Here is a 17387-nt window from a genome sequence, read left to right on the forward strand (position 1 = left end):
ACTAAATACAGTTTGTTATAGTTACCAGTCTTTTCTCTCAGTGTATCCTAAACAGACGCGCAAGTAATCCTCTAAACCAGTTCCCACCAACATTTTCGGGCACAGTGCGTTTAACACTTTACACACAGGTTCGGACCGCTTTTCTTTTACACACGAGATTGAAGGTAAGATAACAATTTGTGAATGTTGCCGCCTCACCTTCAGAGTGTGTTATTTTTAAGTGCATAAGCGTGAAATTTAGCTGAAGCTCTTTTTACACGTTTCTTACTATTTCAAGCCATGATTTGATATGTTTAAGACGTTAAATCGCAATTTAACATGTTTCGGTAAACGTGCTGAATGGCGTGGCTCAAAACTGTAAGAAATGTATAAATATACATAGAGATTAAGCAAAATAACATACTTGGATTTGCAGTGTTTTAGTCGTATTCTGTTTTATCTGCTTGTCTGTGTATTTTGTTAGTTCCTATATTTGGCCTACGCATATGTTGCGTGCAACAAAATTATTACTGTTTTTGTTATTATTATTAATGACGTCGTTATGTAACTGAAAATAGATCCCACCCTTGATTGTCGGTAATTCTACACTGAGAATTTTATAGTAAAAATTACTATAGAATTTTGTAACCAAGAAATAGATCTATATTCTACAGTAATTTATTTTAGGAAACCTGCTGTTCAAAAATTTGTTGTGTTCTTTTTGTTCGTTTATTTTGAATAATTTGTTTTTTTTTTTAGCAAAATCAATTTTACGTGGAGAAAATTTTATAGTAAGAATTACTATAGAATTTTGTAACCGCGTAATTGATCGACATATTCTGTAATAATTTATTATCTTTTCATTTCATATAATTACTACTTATATTTAAGAAACTAAAATGTGTTACTAAAAAATTTGCTGCGTTTTTCTAGCGAAGTTTGCTATGTTTTCAGTGAAATTTGTCATATTTCGTCGCAAGACTTCACTGACTATTCCTGCACCACTAGAAACATAATAAAATCGGAAAATGTATTCATATGAAAAAGAAAGAAAGAGGAAACTATGATATTCTCTCCGTGCATCGAGCTCTGTTTGCGTTAATTTCTCACGCTCGTCTTTTGTATTTAAAAACTGATAAAGCCGAGAAGAGAAAGCTCTTTCCACGGGAAGGCTGAGAAACGCGGAAGGAGGAGCGCTCTCTTCGTCGGATGCGCAAAATATTTTTTCCACTTAGACGCAACCGGTATCGTTTATCCATCTTTGTCAAGCAGAGAGAGAGAGAGAGAGAGAGAGAGACGAAGTTACCTCGAGGCAAGTTTCCCAACTGGATTAGTCGCGAGCCGGATTAAGCCGCGTAGTCTATTGTACGGCGGATTTATCAAACTCGAGACAGAGAGTGGCAGAACCCGCGAAAAGTAAAGAGAACCGCAAGCGGGGAAGGGCTCGTTTTCGCAGGTATCATGCGCGCACGACGATTAGGAGCCGCGCTTCCTCATTCGCGAATTTGCCGACTTGTCGTGTAACAACGAGAGACGGCGGCGATTAATATTTCGCAACAAAAATAGATCGGTCTCGTGTGCGCGAGCGAACGCGCTCATATCTCCGCAGTTCCTCCTCCGCAGTTCCTGCCATCGTTCGATATTAATGAACCGTGCGCGAACACGGGAGATTTCGCGCGCTCCTCTTTACGGGGGGATGTATTTTTGCGCTTCGCGCTCTCTGAGGAAATATTCATTTCTTTTCGCCGGCGCGTTCGCGCGCGCAGTCGCCGGTCGAAAAGCGCTTGTTTTGCCGCGAGAAACACCTCTTTCACCGAAGGGATTCGATTAAGAACGCTCTTGCGTCATTGTTGAGTCGCATTATGGGATCCGGAACGGGCGCCTTCGTCAAGATAAATCAGGTGGCGAGAACAGAGCGAGCGAATTCTTGATGAAAGAGACGACGACGACGACGACGGGGGCAAGGGGAGAGAAGGGGGTGGAAAGCGCGCGCTTCGTATAAATTCCCCTTCTGTTGCTTTTTCTGCCATCGAGCGACGTCGAATGCGAAAGGGGCGGCGATAAACTTCACGAGCAGATCGCACGCAGGGCCGTTTCATGATGTATTATATATCTCGCGAACGCACCCCGCGGAAAAATGACATGCAAAATCCGGAAAGAGAAGAAGGCTCATCATTTCGTCGGGCAATTTGTTCGTCAGAGCTTTCCAGCGTGACGAGCGTCCGCGACAAAATTAATTATCCGTCGCACTCGTTAGATAACGCAATCGTCGATATCGGTATTGCGTGGACGGGCGTAATTACCCGCAAAATTAGAAACAGACGTCGATACTGTCGGGGTATCGCTATCGCGTGCGAGATCATTTATTTGAGATTTTTCGCACAAATCTCGTTCGCTCGCGTCCGTTGCGCGACAGTGCGTGACACTGACTCACGCTCCTCCGCCGTTTTTTAATGTAAAATGCTCGGACATGTACCTAATTCTGCACACTCTTTATTTTGGTTTTTACACTGAGAGGAAAACTATCTTAAAATCAACAAATATTTCTTTGATAGGTGCCATTAACATATTTAAATCTAAATTCTCTTTATTTAAACCTAATATTATATTACTTAAATCAGATAAATAATATTTGATTTAAATAAAGAGAATTTAGATTTAAGTAAATATGTTAATGGCACCCATCAAAGAAATATTTGTTGATTTTAAGATAATTTTTCTCTCAGTGTAGATACAAATATTTAAACTTTCAACATAAAATATATGTACAAGTATTGAGTAAATATATTTTATGTTGAAAGTTTAAATATTCATATTTAAAGACCAAAACAATAAGAATGTCCAGGATTAGGCACGTGTCCGGGAACTGATATCTTTATTTTATTATACGACTGAATTTCACACAGTAAATAGATTGACTACTAGATTCATTAGACTGCTAACTCCCTAAACTTCGCTTGCGTAAAATGTTCATGTCAAAAATATATACTAAAGAGTCCAATTCTGCGGATATATGTCATTCCTTCATACTTGTTTACATATTTCGTCCGTGTTTTTTATAATTCTAATCTGTACGTGTCGAGAGAAATATAAATATACTATCTTAATATATAGTATATTAAGTAATATGTAAATAATATGTATACTGAGAGAAATGGCTTGGTGAATGATACTATACTCGTCTTATGAAAGTAATATAGTGAATTTATATGCGATATCTGGTTCACATATCCAATATTCTAATTATGATGCCTCGATGCATCTGGTAGTCAATATCGAGATATCTAATTGTAGACATCTAGACAGTTTGGTAATTCTCTCTAGATGTGTGGTACTATTGACGCGATTGTTACTCGCTGCGATGTTTCCTTTTTCATCTATACTAATTTGTAAAAATGTCGGTGCTATAAAAGAGTAAACGCTGAAACCGTCAAATATCTGGAAGAATGAAATTTTTTAAAGTATGTCGACGAATTTAGAAGTAAATTTGTGAATATTATATACAGTAAATATATGAAAATTATAATATAGTTAGATTTTAGGTTAGGTAAAAAACACTACTCCACAACTGTATTCATAACAGCATACATTTACTAAATGAATTGTATGTTGTACCAGACGGTTTGATAAACGTATTTAAGCGTTACTGTAGTGCTACTTAGACAATGCGCTCACCAGATAGTTTGGTATCATTAACTAAATATCTTATTACACGATTATTCACCATAAACCTAAATAGAATTCTAGTTGGTATCATCAGACATTTCCCTCAGTGTAGTAATGAAATGTAATATTTTATGTGCGACAATACTCTGAAAATCTAACTTGATCACCTTAGATATGTGCGCATATACGTCAAAACGTATAAAGTACTTTACATATTCGTTTTATACACAAGAATTGTGCCGCCTGATACATGAGGAGTTAACAGTCTAGTAATATATAAGCTGTGTATAAAAATGTGACGACATCTATGTCCGGCGCGCGAACTTTACTTCATTGACCCAAGACTTTCTGTCCAACCGTAAAGCTTGGTCTACAATATATGGAGTAAGCTTGATGTAAGAAGTAAGAGTAAGGGTCGGTTGTTCCAACTTCTTAGCAACTTAACTGATAGTTAAATCATACGTCCGTTTTGTTTTTCCTTCAATTTAAACAAAAACAGGCATATAATTAAATTGTCAGTTAATTTATCGGCCCTAAAAGTAAGAAATAAAAATAATTTATTTTGTTTATATAGTTTAACTTTCTTAAAGCGGAAGTATTTCTTTAACTGAAATACTCTCTTCCGTTATAAGAGAGTTAGAGTATAGCCGTAAGCGAAATAAATTATTTTTATTTCTTACTCCTACTCCTTACACCAAGCTCACACCATATATTGTAGGCCAAGCCTAAGGTTTAGCGGCTACTTCGTCCATTATGTCTATCGCTGACGGCGATCGCGGGGAAAGAGCGAGAAAACGAGAGATAGGTACATACAGAAAAATACACACTGCATGCAAAGGGAACCGGCCTGGCTGCTACGCGCAGAAAAAATACATATTGCGATAAAGTAAATGTTACTCTAGTTCTAAGTATTTCATAAGCTTATATACCCGTAAATCTATCGTAAATCCATAAGCGTCAAATTTATTCAAAATACATTCTGAATTCTAGACTTTTATTAATAATTGTTACTTAAAACTCGTCTCAACTGAGATACTCGGATTTTAGTTCCAAGTTATAGAGTTAATTGAGAATTTTTCAACTATGACTACTCGCGACTATAGATACAAATGTCACATTTATCATAACTCAATTTGGATGAAAAATTTTAGATCTGACTCTGAAAATAAAAATTTGAATATTTCATTTAAGACACGTTTTAAGTAACGATTATTAATACGGTTCTTAAACCCTTATTAATAATCATCTGACATCTGAGATGATCTCGTCTCATGTAAGATAACCAGATTGTTATTCAGAATTAGATCTAAGTTTCTTAGATAATTTATAAAATATGTGACATTTATATTTGTAATCGTGATTCAGCCAAGAAGCTCTCGTATAACTCTAAATTCTCTCATCTACTCAAATTTTTAATGTAAAATTTCCTCCATATAAACAACCGGATATGCTAATTATGCCGTTTTCCAGTCGTCCTCCTCCTCTCAATTGGCCGCGTAAGGCTCGCTTTACGTCACGACTTTATCAAACGGTCAATCGATGGAGATATCGATAATTGAAGACACAACGCACCAGAGTAATAACGAATGCAACGTATGCATTACTGTACGCGCGATATCGTATTATACGCGAGGCGCGCACCGGAATAACAACAGTCCGGTAATTTAATAATTAACTACAGACAGTCATCTCTGATTGCGCTCGTTTGCATTACGGCGTGTGTGTACATGTCGCGAGCAGACGCGAATTCGCGGAGTGAAATTCAAGTCGCGTGGTGTGTCGTATACATGTATACATGTATGTGCGCGCGCGCGCGCGCGCGTGCCTGTGTGTGCGCGTATATTTTTTTTGAAAACTCCCTCGGAATCAGTCGCGTTCGCGGGCCGTTATAACCGCTCGTATGGCCATCCGGTACTTTTAATAACATTTTTCCCGTGGATATGGAGCCGCTGCGCCCTCCACTTGCCTCCCTTCCGCTTCGACCGCCTTCCACTTTTTACATATTTTCCCAACGGCTCTGGAATTTTTATGAAAGTAAGTCGAAGGCTTTTATATACGGCTCTCTCTCTCTCTTTCTCCCCCCTTCCTCTACCTCTCAACCTGCTCCTGTTCCCCGCACTTTGTCTCTTCCCGCGCGATAAATCGTTATATTAATTACAAACTATATCGACCACGCCACAGCGGCTTTTGCCGCGCGAAGCGCAGTCGGACGCCTCGCGCGGGCGATTTCGATCGATAGCTCCGCAGGGTCTTCACGGCTTCTCATCGTGACATTCAATGAGAGACGTGGAGAGGGGGACGCGGTCGATAAATAATAATTCGCGATTAATTTATCGGCGACGCCGCGCCGCAGGTATCGCCGATAGATATGCGTGAGCATTTGCCTCGTGAATTCGCGACGCTCGGAGTTCCGGCAAACATCGACGGCCAGGCTCGTCGCCGCGAGCTCGCGTGCGAATTGAGTTCGCGGCTTGATTACGCACCGATTGCGCTAATCTCGCCGGCTGATCTCCGCCGCGCGAAATCGCATGTCGCACGCCTTGTCACGAGCGTGTAACTACATTCCCAGGTCGCGTTCGCGCACGCCTCCCGACGACGACCTGTTAATACGCGACTGCAAATATCGTCGGGACTCGTACTTGGCGTCGAAGCGGCGGGGAAGAGACCGGATGAACGGCGCGGGCAAAACTTGGCGATTCTCAATTTGCCGAGCTTATGGAGTCTGCCGCTGCCGGAGAGTGGCGGCCGAAGACACCTGGGTACCTTCGGCAAACGATGAAAACTTCGGCGAACTTTCACTCTGTGTGTGAGTAGATGTATGTGTGTGCACGGAGCAATCGAGACGCGCAATATCTCCGCCCGGGCGGATACGCGGGATGTTGTTAAATAAAGTTCGCGGGGAAAAAAGCGGTGGGCTCGCGAAACGTGTCGTGACAAAATTTACCGGCGAAATTTCCCATTTTGCGCGTTATCCGCCCGCGGAAACAAGAGTGTGTGTGTGTGTGTGTGTGTATACGTGTATGTGCAGAGAGAAAGAGAGAAGGGGGGAGATGGGATTCAGCAAATTTGGCAGAGGCAAATCGGCGGAAGTCTGGATTAATATTCATCTCGTCGATGTAAAACTCGGCACACACGATGTTGTCGCACGTCGAAACGCGCTGACAACTCTGCGCGCGACCGCTACTGAGAACAAAAATTGTTAATCCCTCTACAAATTACGACCACTTTCGACGCCAATCATAGCTTTTTGTTGCTCCAACGAGAGGACAGTAGTAACATATTATAGTGTGTGCACACAAAGTCATCATTGACATGATAACAGGGTTTGCTGCAAAAAAATGGGTTACCCGTTTGTAATTAATTCACCATACAATTACCCAGACTTTCGTAATTATCGCGACGTGAGACAATCGATAATCGGCGCTTTGCAGTTGTTTTAATTACGTCGATGAAACAAATACATACTCTATACTGAATTAGTAAATTTACATTATATAACAGAAAATATTTATTATATTGATGCAGCAATGAAATTTTTCTAAAAGTTACACAGATTTTTGTATTACACTTCAAATGATTGTTTATGAGCGAATTTTGATAATTTCGTGTTTCTTTCTTATTTTTATTTCGTTACATTACGTGATACACTCTCCAAATTTTTTAGGATAAAATTTTCACTAAAAACGAATCAAGAGTAACAATATTTTCATTCAAAGTAATAGTGAAGATACTGGCACTCGAAATCACAAGGACAAATATTTTACTTAAACTTAGAGCAGATTCTAACTCCACGTGCGAACGTTTCAAACATTAGAGTGAATATTAGACAATTAAAGTGAATGTCTTTATGACGATGGAGTACATACATTAGATTCACTCTTCAATTTACAATGAAAATATTCATTCGATGATTTAGAGTGGAGAATTTACTTTATATGAAAAATCGAATTCGAGTGACGCGATGCTCGCTCTATATTTTGAGTGAAATTTCGCCCCAAGAAATTTAAAGAATAAATAACAAATATGAATTTCGTATAAACCACACATAAACCATACAATCTCTACAAAAGATTAATTAATAAAGTCGACTAGTAAAGTTGCTGCCAAAGGAGGATGTTAAAAACAGACCATTTTTTATCTGCTAATTTTTAACTAATAATTGCAAACTGTTCCTAGAATCTTCTAGAAAATGATTATTTGTCCATCAGGTCCGGGGAAAATTACGAAAATCGGGATTTATTATTTATTGTTGAAATGTGAAATCGATGGGTTTATAAAAAAAATACAGAGAATCTTAAAACAAAATTCCCTTGCACTTTACAGATTCACTGATGCACCAGTGATGTGCAAAGATTAATATCATCAATCGATTTCTCTCGACATTCTATGTATAAAAATATTTAGGTGAGGTTATCGAAAAGCGAAAATTTTACGAGATATTTTATATCTTATACTGAGAAGTATTTGGGTAAAATGTAAAATATCTCGGAAAGTGTTCATTTTTCGACAATTTTATACGCAGGTTCACCAGAAGAATTTATTACTATTAGAAAGACCATATGTGACCCTACATATGGTCTTTTTTAAAAAATTGAAGTTTACCTCGACAGATCTTTCTAAGATCATTTCGAGGACAACTAAATATTATCATCTTCCTTCTCCGTTAAATATCATACTTTTATTTGTAATACACATTTTCCTCTATGATGTTTTGTTTTTAAGATACTTGAGATGGCTAATTAAAAATAGAACATCCTGTATATATTGTGTAAACAAAAAAATCAAATTCTCTACTTTCTAAATTTGTCGAAGTGAAATTTCATTCGAAAAGCAGAGTCACTCGAATTCGAGCTATTTTTCACTTTTATAAAGTGAATTCTTCACTCTGACTCGAATGAATATTTTCACTCGAAATTAAAGAATGAATCTCACGATATTCCACGCATCGTCAGAGGAATATATTATATATTATAATTATAACATATTTACTCCAGTTAATTGAAACATTTGCTCATCTATACGTGCGGGTATATATATGTATATATATATATATGTGTGTGTGTGTGTGTGTGTGTACACACACACACACACACACACACACAGAGGGTGTCCCGCCACTACCGCATTATCTTTTAAGAGCGGATTCCTAAGGTAATTTGAATAAAAAAATCCTAATGCAAAAATGGCGAGGCTATAATACTTTTCAAATTATAAACGATTAAAGTTGACCAATTATACTGACTAAAGTACGCGCGCTCAGGTACGGGACAACACACAATGGTACAGGTGCATGCACATGTCGTCCCTTTTCCAAATATTGGTACGGAAGTTCTATACATACAAATTCTAAACAGTCTAAATACTCAGCAGCATTAGAACTATTCAAGCAACTGAGAACAATTGACTATACAGAAACCTCATAAAGGAATTTTTCTTCTTCAGTCAAGTTTTCGTTTGATCCCTGAGCAATCGAAAATTCGGACCGACGGAATTGTTTTTTCCATGTGAGTGTGCAATTGACGTTATTTTAAAAACATATATCAAGGGTACAAGGGTTTTAAAACCACTTCGCACGATTATTTCAACAATCAGTAATAAATCCCGACTTTCATAACTTTTCCCGGGTTAGGTTAGGTAAATAATACGTTCTACACGTAAAAAAATCTTAGTGGTGCAAGCGAATAGGAATTAACTGAAAATTAGGTGATCAGAAGCGATATCTTTGTTTTAAAAACTAATATTTCTGTTGTTGCAACCGAAAATATTCGTCTGAACATTCAGCGATATTAGAACTCGATTCAAACAACTGAGAACAATTTACTATACAGAAGCCTGATAAAGGAATTTTTCTGTTCCTACAGCCGAGTTTTCGTCTGGTCCCTGAGCAACCGAAAATTCGGTTGCACCAACAGAATTGTTTTTTTCCGTGTGTTTCTAGAAGATGCCGAGAAAATGATTGAAGTTAAGGCGAGTGGGCTAGAAAACGAGTGGGCTATTTTTAATATCCTCCTTCGCGCGTACACCTGTCTACAGGCCTCAAATACCAAACACTCTTTTCTCAGTTTCACACATGCGACAGGTATTTGCCGAACTATTTGACACGCTCTCGTGTCGTCGTCGACGGTTCGTCCCGATTTCGGCCGCGACTCTCTGCGACGCTGTCGAGAAGAGACAGTAAACCGTTCGATGTACGTAGCCGAGCTTTGCTCCGCGAAACTTACGTTTCACGAGCATCCCATCTCCCGTCTCTACACTCGTTCGGCCCACCATCGCGCCTTCCCGTTAACATCTCTCCATCTTGCGCCTTCATCCCCCTTTCACGCTTGTTTTCTCTCCGTCGACGTCGTCGCGTTTTACATTAACGTTGCATGTCGTCGTGCACGTGAGCTTTCGTTACTTTCGTGCGTTTTCTCGCCATTCCGGCAGCGCGGCAACGGCATCAACGACGAAATAACGGAAGGCGTCGTCGTCATCACCATCCGGCCGATCGTAACTCACGATTCCGCGAGGATTCGTGGATCGAACCAGCTAGATCCCACTGTAATACTCTGGAGGATCGGGCGCGAGAGGAGAAAATATATGTGTAAACTATATGTGGGACAGTCGCGCGCGACCGGAGGATTTGAACGCCGCAGCGCGCCGCCAGTCTCGTACGTTACTTCGGGACTTCCGTCTCTACCCTTTTCTCATTCTCCTTTTCCCTCCCCCACCCGGTAATGTGCAGCCTTTTCGTATGGTCTACGTGCGCTCGATAACGCTATGTTTTCAGACGCTGTGTTGCCGCCACTCGTGTTACTCTCCTCCCTTCCCTCCCTTTCGCGCCACCCCCGCGAATATAGACAGGGCGGGCGGAACATACAAGGTGCAATCGAGATAAGGAATCAGAAAAATATCATTCCGCGATACGCCGACAGGAGGTATCGGAAGAGGACGTCGCGTCGCCGCGAGATGTGTTTTTTTTTTGTTTATAATAGCGCGTATGTGGGCGCGTATGTGGGCGCGTATGCTGAGAGAAAAAATACCTGAGAAAAAGCAAATATTTATCCGATAGACACTAATTACATATTTACTTGTGCTAATATATAAAATATCTTTCAAACACGAAGATATACATTTCCTCGAAATCATAGCTTTTCATAAAAGCGTTCATTCTATTTAAATGAGTGGATTTAGATTTTAGTAAATATATTAGCACTATATTACTGTAAATATGTTAGCACTTATCGAATAAATATTTTTTTACTTTTTAGGTATTTCTTCTTTCTCGGTGTACGGCGAGTTTTACAATAAATTTTATTATACACAGAGAAAATATGATGTAACAAAAATTACAACAAAATTTTTAGAATTTCGGACCATACATAATCAAAATTATTATATATTTATTAAAAACTGTTAAACACGTTTAATATAATTTTTACTTATACAATAATAATATAAAATAATAACAATTTTTACTACGATATTTTTTTCGTGTAAAATTCTGTAACTGTGGATTAAGTGGACATTTTGCAGTAACTGACTATTCTTTCATTTTATATGTGTTACCTGTGTGGTTCACGGCAAAAAGAAACAGTATGGTCGGCCCAAACATGAATCTAATTACGCCAACCAGATTTACTAGTAAAATACAACCAATTATGTGATTACTGCAATCACAGAGCTAAATTCTTGGCGTTGCAGCAGTGACGACATTTGGTCGCTTCAACCAGAGTGTACCCATGGTAAATGTCATCCCAACCGATTTCTAATTGCTACAAACGGATCACGCGCATAATTACACTGATGTAGTTGATTACTAAAGTAACCTCTCTAGTCACATCACCACCACACAAAAATAACTAAAGTGACGCAACTATGCTGTTATGTGCACCATAAAGATTATGTAAAAACATAGTAAAATTGAAGAGAATTTATACACAGAAAAAAAACAGTATGATTGGCTCACACATGAGCATTTCATTACGCCAACCAGATTCATGTGAGCCAACCATACGACTTTTTCCCTGAATAAAACAAGTTTATAACGTTCTCTCCGTGTAGTTACGTCGCCCTGCAATGATGGGTAACGCTACATGTATATCGAGTTACATTGCTGAAATTTGCATTAATTTGGAGTTTTATCGTCGCGATATAAAGTGAAATATATTGGCGCAATAATGGGCAAAGTAACATCGATATCAGGTTCCCTTTAATTTCGCCGATAATTACATGCGTTACGTTGCACGTTAAAGGTCGCGCGCAGCTCGGGGTAGAAGCGCGGCCACGAGGAGCGCACGATAGGGAGCGTGATTTTTTTCTCAACCGTGATTAATACACGGGAGATTCCGATCGCGTTGTTGGCACGCTGTAAATCAGATTACAGACGACGAGACGACAATGACGACAACGAGTTGTCGCAATTCGCCGGATCCTCGCACTCGGAATTCAAGGCGCGAGCGAGACCAGGCGACTGATTAAGAATGCCCGCGAGGTGAGCACCGCCATAAAGACCACCGAGCCGCGGGAAATTAATCTCGCACGTGTCGCGATGCGTGTGCCCGCAAAAGGGGAGAGCAGCGCGGCTCAATTACGAGGGTCAACCCCGAGGATACCCCATAGGGTACGGTCGAACGGCGAATGTGTCACGATCGAGGCCGCCTGCAAATTGTTTCTCGCCGATTGAATCTCCTTTCTTCTCATCCCGTTGCAATCCAGCCGAAATTCGTCACGAAATTGCGAGAGGTGTTTCGCGGCCGGCCCAAAGAAAGAACTGCCCTTACCAGAGTCGAAATTTCGATCCTACCTACGATCTTAATTCCATTTAATGTCTACTTTGAGATTCTGGAGGCCTCTTTAAGAGGCTCTACTATATCAGGCTCTTTCTGTTTAACCTGCTAATTTTGTCAAGAGAACGTACAAGTCATAATGATTTTGCTACTTTAGAACGTATAAGTTATATTTTTTGCATTTTCTGTCATTTGAAAGAGTTAAGTAGAACTTTCACTTTCATGTACGAAATATATTTAAACACACCCGAGTCGAAACTTTTATCTTATTTTTGAACTCAACGTTTCCATTTAACGTTTATTTTGATATCTTCAAGTTCACGTCTCTTTTAATTCTATTTAACCTACTAACACTTTGCCGAAAATTTCTCTTTAGAACTTAAGTAATATTTTTTGCGTTTTCTGCCATTTGGAGGCGCTAAGTAGGACTTTCGCTTTTATATGTGTTAAACATATTTGAATCGAAATTTTTATCCTACTTTTAAACTCAACGTTCTATTTAACGTTTACTTTTATATCTCCAAGCCCACATCCGAAATCTCTTTTGATTCTATTTAATCTACTAACTTTAATTAAAAGTGATATTTTTTGCATTTAAGTGATATTTTCTACCATTTGCAGATGCTAAATAGGACTTTCGCTTTCATATATTAAATATACCCGATCAAAATTTTGTTGCTATCTTCAGCTTCAATTTAACGCTTCTATTAGCTTCTATTCTATTCTTATTATCAATTTAACGTTATATTTAACGCTTATATTCATACCTTCAAGCCCACATCAATATCTTCTAATTCTATTTAACCTACTAACTTTGCCGAAAAGTCCTCTTTAAGAACCACTAACGGCACTTCGTATGTTTTCTGCTATTTACAGACGTTAAATAATATTCCAGTTTCTATTTGACACATTAAACACACACTGATCCTTCAGGATATTCCGAGTAAAAATTTTGGCCTTGTTAAGCCTTGAATTTTATAACGTAGTAGAAACTAAGTTAGCAAAATAGGTTTAATTCTAATGGTATAATTTACTCTTTTTTTGACTTTGATGATACTTGAAATTTCCTTTTTAATTTTTTTTTTTATTAAAGTAGGTATTATAGATTTTAGAATATCAAAATAAGTGTTAAATAGAATAGTGAGGTTGGAAATAGGATCAAAATTTCGATTCAGAATAGATTAAATAGAATCGAAAGAAGTTGAGGTAGGTTTCAGAATATCAAAATAGGTATTGAATGGAATAATAAGGTTGAAAGTAGGATCAAAATTTCGATTCGGAATACGAATGTTAGAAACAATGTCTACAATTTCGAATCAGGTATGGGCGAAGGCATACCGTGGCGCGTAGACGCGAATAATATTTTCGCGCACGAGAGCGAGGAACCGTCAGTTATTAACTCCAGCTTCGGGCAGAGGATCGCTTAAATATTTCACGTGAATCCTGCACGGCAGTATAAAATGTTCGTACAACATTGATTGTTACTTTTCCAGCGTTACTTTTTCGAACGGAATAAACGCGCCGCACGAAAGACAATGTCGTCGCTATGGATCTTCCGTCGAAATAATAATATGAAACGATAATGCCTCGTGTGGTCGGTTTCAATGTATGTTTCCTTGTTTATCGCGGTGGGGTGTACATTGGAAACGCGATGCGCATATTAATGCACGCTCGGAAACGCGAGACGCGACAGGGCTGCAGTTGAGTGCGTGTTGCCGTGTGATCGAGCGAAAGGGCTGCTTCGTCACATTCACGGACGAAAGGGCCGGGCGTTGTCGTCAAGGAAACAAAGTGTGCAAGTGGCACCTGATGGTTTTAATGACAGGTCGAGTTACTAAAGGGTTCGGCTTAGCACCATCGACCTTTCGCCCCGTTCGCATCATCGTGAGCCGGGACTTTAAACGATAAACTAGCCAACTAATTGCTCCTACGCGACTATACCGTAGCTCGCGCGGGAAGGAGATAATGCAACGATGTCGCGGGATGCAGCACGGGAAGTAACCGAGTATAACCGTGATACACGAGGCGCATCTCGGAGCCCCGTTATCTCGTGTGTCATTGTTTTTATCAGGACGGACGTATCTATTAGCGAAGAACGCTATAACGGAGCCGAAATTTCGGTTCTGCGTTAATCTCGCAAATTTCATCGAGCTTGAGGAACTAATGGAAAATAATATCGAGATATAACGCTGTGCAGACTAATGTCCTACTTTATTACTACACGAGGAGAAAATTTTTAAATTATTAATAATATTTACGAGGATAAAAATTATTATAGAATTCTGCAAGCGAAGAATAGATCGACATTCCGCAGTAATGAACTCCTCTCGTTTCATATGTGTATTATAGGAAAATGTAATTTAAAATGGTAGGAAAATATAAAATAAATAAATGGAAATTAAAATGTGCTGTTAAAAAATTTGCTATGTTTTTAGTGGGACTTGAAGATAGATCAGATTATTATTTAAAGGATTAATTAAAATCAATAAATAAAACTAGATGAGATAAGAGAGTCAATTGCAATTATTTTATAAATTATTTTCATACATATATGGTACTATCTCATATATCTAATCTAAGATAATGCCATGTGTATTAAAGTAAATTACAATTAAGATTCGTAATTGGCTCTTATCGTCCAGCTTTATTTATTGATAGAAAGAAAGATCTCTTTGACAGTCTATTCCTACACTACTGGAAAAATATACACAAAGAAAATATTGTAGTAAAAATTACATTAAGATTATACTTCATATTGCAATGCGTTTTACAAAGCTGAACTGTACTGATTTTGTAGCACAAGACTCGTATCGTCACTTGAAACTTGTTTCACGTGAGATACTCAGATTTGAATTCAGAATTAGACTCAAGTTTTTCAATTGAATTAATACATATAATATATTCAGTTGAATACGATATATACGACATTATGTTTGTAATCGCAGTAATTAGTAATTACAGTAATTTTGTAGTGGAAAATCAAACAATCATTTTCAAACAAATATATATTAATTTTACCATAATTTCACCATAATTTCTGTACGGTCTATGATTACAAAATATTGATTGCTATTTTTACTATACAATATGTTTTCTAAGTAATAAAATTAAAAAGAATTTATATGAAAAAGAAACTATAATATTCTCTCTGTCTACAAATAGTTTTTTTTCATTGAAGAAACACATGTGTGTGTGTTTCAGAATTATTTTATGTTCGATTATTTCAATAACCTATTCACGCGTTTAATCGTTATTCTTCACTTCAATAAGCGATGTAGTTAATTGTGTAATTCATTTAACTACAGATCGAAAATACGCGCAATAAGCGAATATTAAATAATTAACAGGGCGCGTAATTAAGATAATAAGCATTCTCTAATCACAATTCTATCATTGTTTTCTTATCGTCGTTGGAAATTCCGATGGGATTTGAAGTTCTCAAAAAAACCGGAAAGAAAGAATCCGCAAAGGCAAAAATAAAGTTGGTTCATAATAATGCTGTTTATCAAAATAAAGCAAAGGCAAAAATAAAGTTGGTCCATAATAATGCTGTTTATCAAAATAAAGCTTTAAATTCAGATTCGGTATAATAGCAAGACCAAACATACACAGAAACAAACGAGAGCGTTAGCAAGTGTAAACAAGACCATATTCACGGCCCAGGAAACATTGTTAGACGCATTGAGAAAATCAGTACTCGTAAGACTAAGTTTCAAGACCGTAGTATTCATAGTTGGAAATTATTAACGATCTTTGATTGAGCATAATTAATTAGGCGCATTTATAGATGATTATTTGGTTTGAATTAATGCTCATCATCATATGAAACAGATAGAAGCTGACGGATAACCAGAGATTCATGAAGCTATATTGTCGGGCTTAATTTGCCAAATTGGGAGGCGCTATGAATAACGGTCTAAAATCCAATTCGAGTATCTCCTAACTCTCGGCAAATCTACCTCAAATACAATATCAGATATACTCTGTATAATAAGTGATTTAGCACACCTGAAAGTATGATGATGTATCGCTGTCCTGGAAACCTGCCTCCTTCCCCGTAGCTCTCGATTGTTCCGTAATGTTACACCGTCGCGGCACCGAGACACTCACGCAAACACGAATCAGAGGAAAGCGTGTTAACAAACACGATACACCGGCGGGAGTCCGATTGAATACTTCGAGGGTCAACGGGAGTAAAATAAGAGTAGCATTCGCCGCGACATATGCGTGTCGCTCGCCGTCGCGAAACACACTGGAGACACTCGGCAGAGTACGCGGCGCGCGCGAAACTGAGTTCGACCGTCGCGAAGGTCCGGACTGTTTTGATTCGCGCGGATTGTTTTGATCGGCGTGTGGCGACGGCGGCGATAACGGCGGTTGCCGTTTTTGCCGATTGTTTCGGTATTCTCGCGCGTCGCGTACTCTCTCCTGACCGAATTATAACGTTTCGTACGAGCCGACGGATGACGAACACATACCAAGCGGAATACATACTCAGTTAGAAATTTCGCGTGCACAAGTTCAAGTGTTACCCACTTTTCACTGTTGTTTCAATGTAAAATTAACTTATTACCGATACGTTTGTGATGTTTTATTGTGTTATATTAGTGACAACTTAATAACTAATGCTGCAATTCTAAAAATCGTAAGTCTCGTAATTTGTTCTCGTAAAATTCGTCAAAACTTATGAGTCAATTTACAAGTCTATGCAATATCATATGTCGTACAATTACTCGTAAATATCTACACGGAAAAAAAAGATTTGCTAATATATGGACAACTAAAAATATTAACTGCAGGAGCAAATTTTCCTGCTTTCATAGCAAAATTATTTAGTTGTGATAGCTAAAAGATTTGCTAATATATATATATATATATATATATATATATATATATATATATATATATTAGCAATCTTATACAGATAATATATATATTAACAAATCTTTTAGCTATCACAACTAAATAACTTTG

At 38.2% G+C, this 17387-nt stretch overlaps 1 protein-coding gene across 4 annotated transcripts in view; it reads right to left on the reverse strand.

The window, feature by feature from the left end:
* Positions 1-17387, reverse strand: part of LOC116846027 (RNA-binding protein Musashi homolog Rbp6) — a 220025-nt gene that overhangs the window by 185091 nt on the left and 17547 nt on the right. For 2 of the 4 annotated variants that reach the window (XM_032819342.1, XM_032819340.1), the window contains exon 1: positions 16422-17122. The exons of the other annotated variants lie outside the window; for them this stretch is intronic. The gene's annotated coding sequence lies outside the window, so the exon portion shown is untranslated. Of the gene's footprint in view, positions 1-16421; positions 17123-17387 lie in introns of those variants that run through there. 4 annotated transcript variants of the gene reach the window in all.

This window comes from Odontomachus brunneus, unplaced genomic scaffold, assembly GCF_010583005.1.
Source record: "Odontomachus brunneus isolate Ranch 3 - 2012 unplaced genomic scaffold, Obru_v1 Obru_scaffold_060, whole genome shotgun sequence".
Lineage (NCBI taxonomy): Eukaryota > Metazoa > Arthropoda > Insecta > Hymenoptera > Formicidae > Odontomachus > Odontomachus brunneus.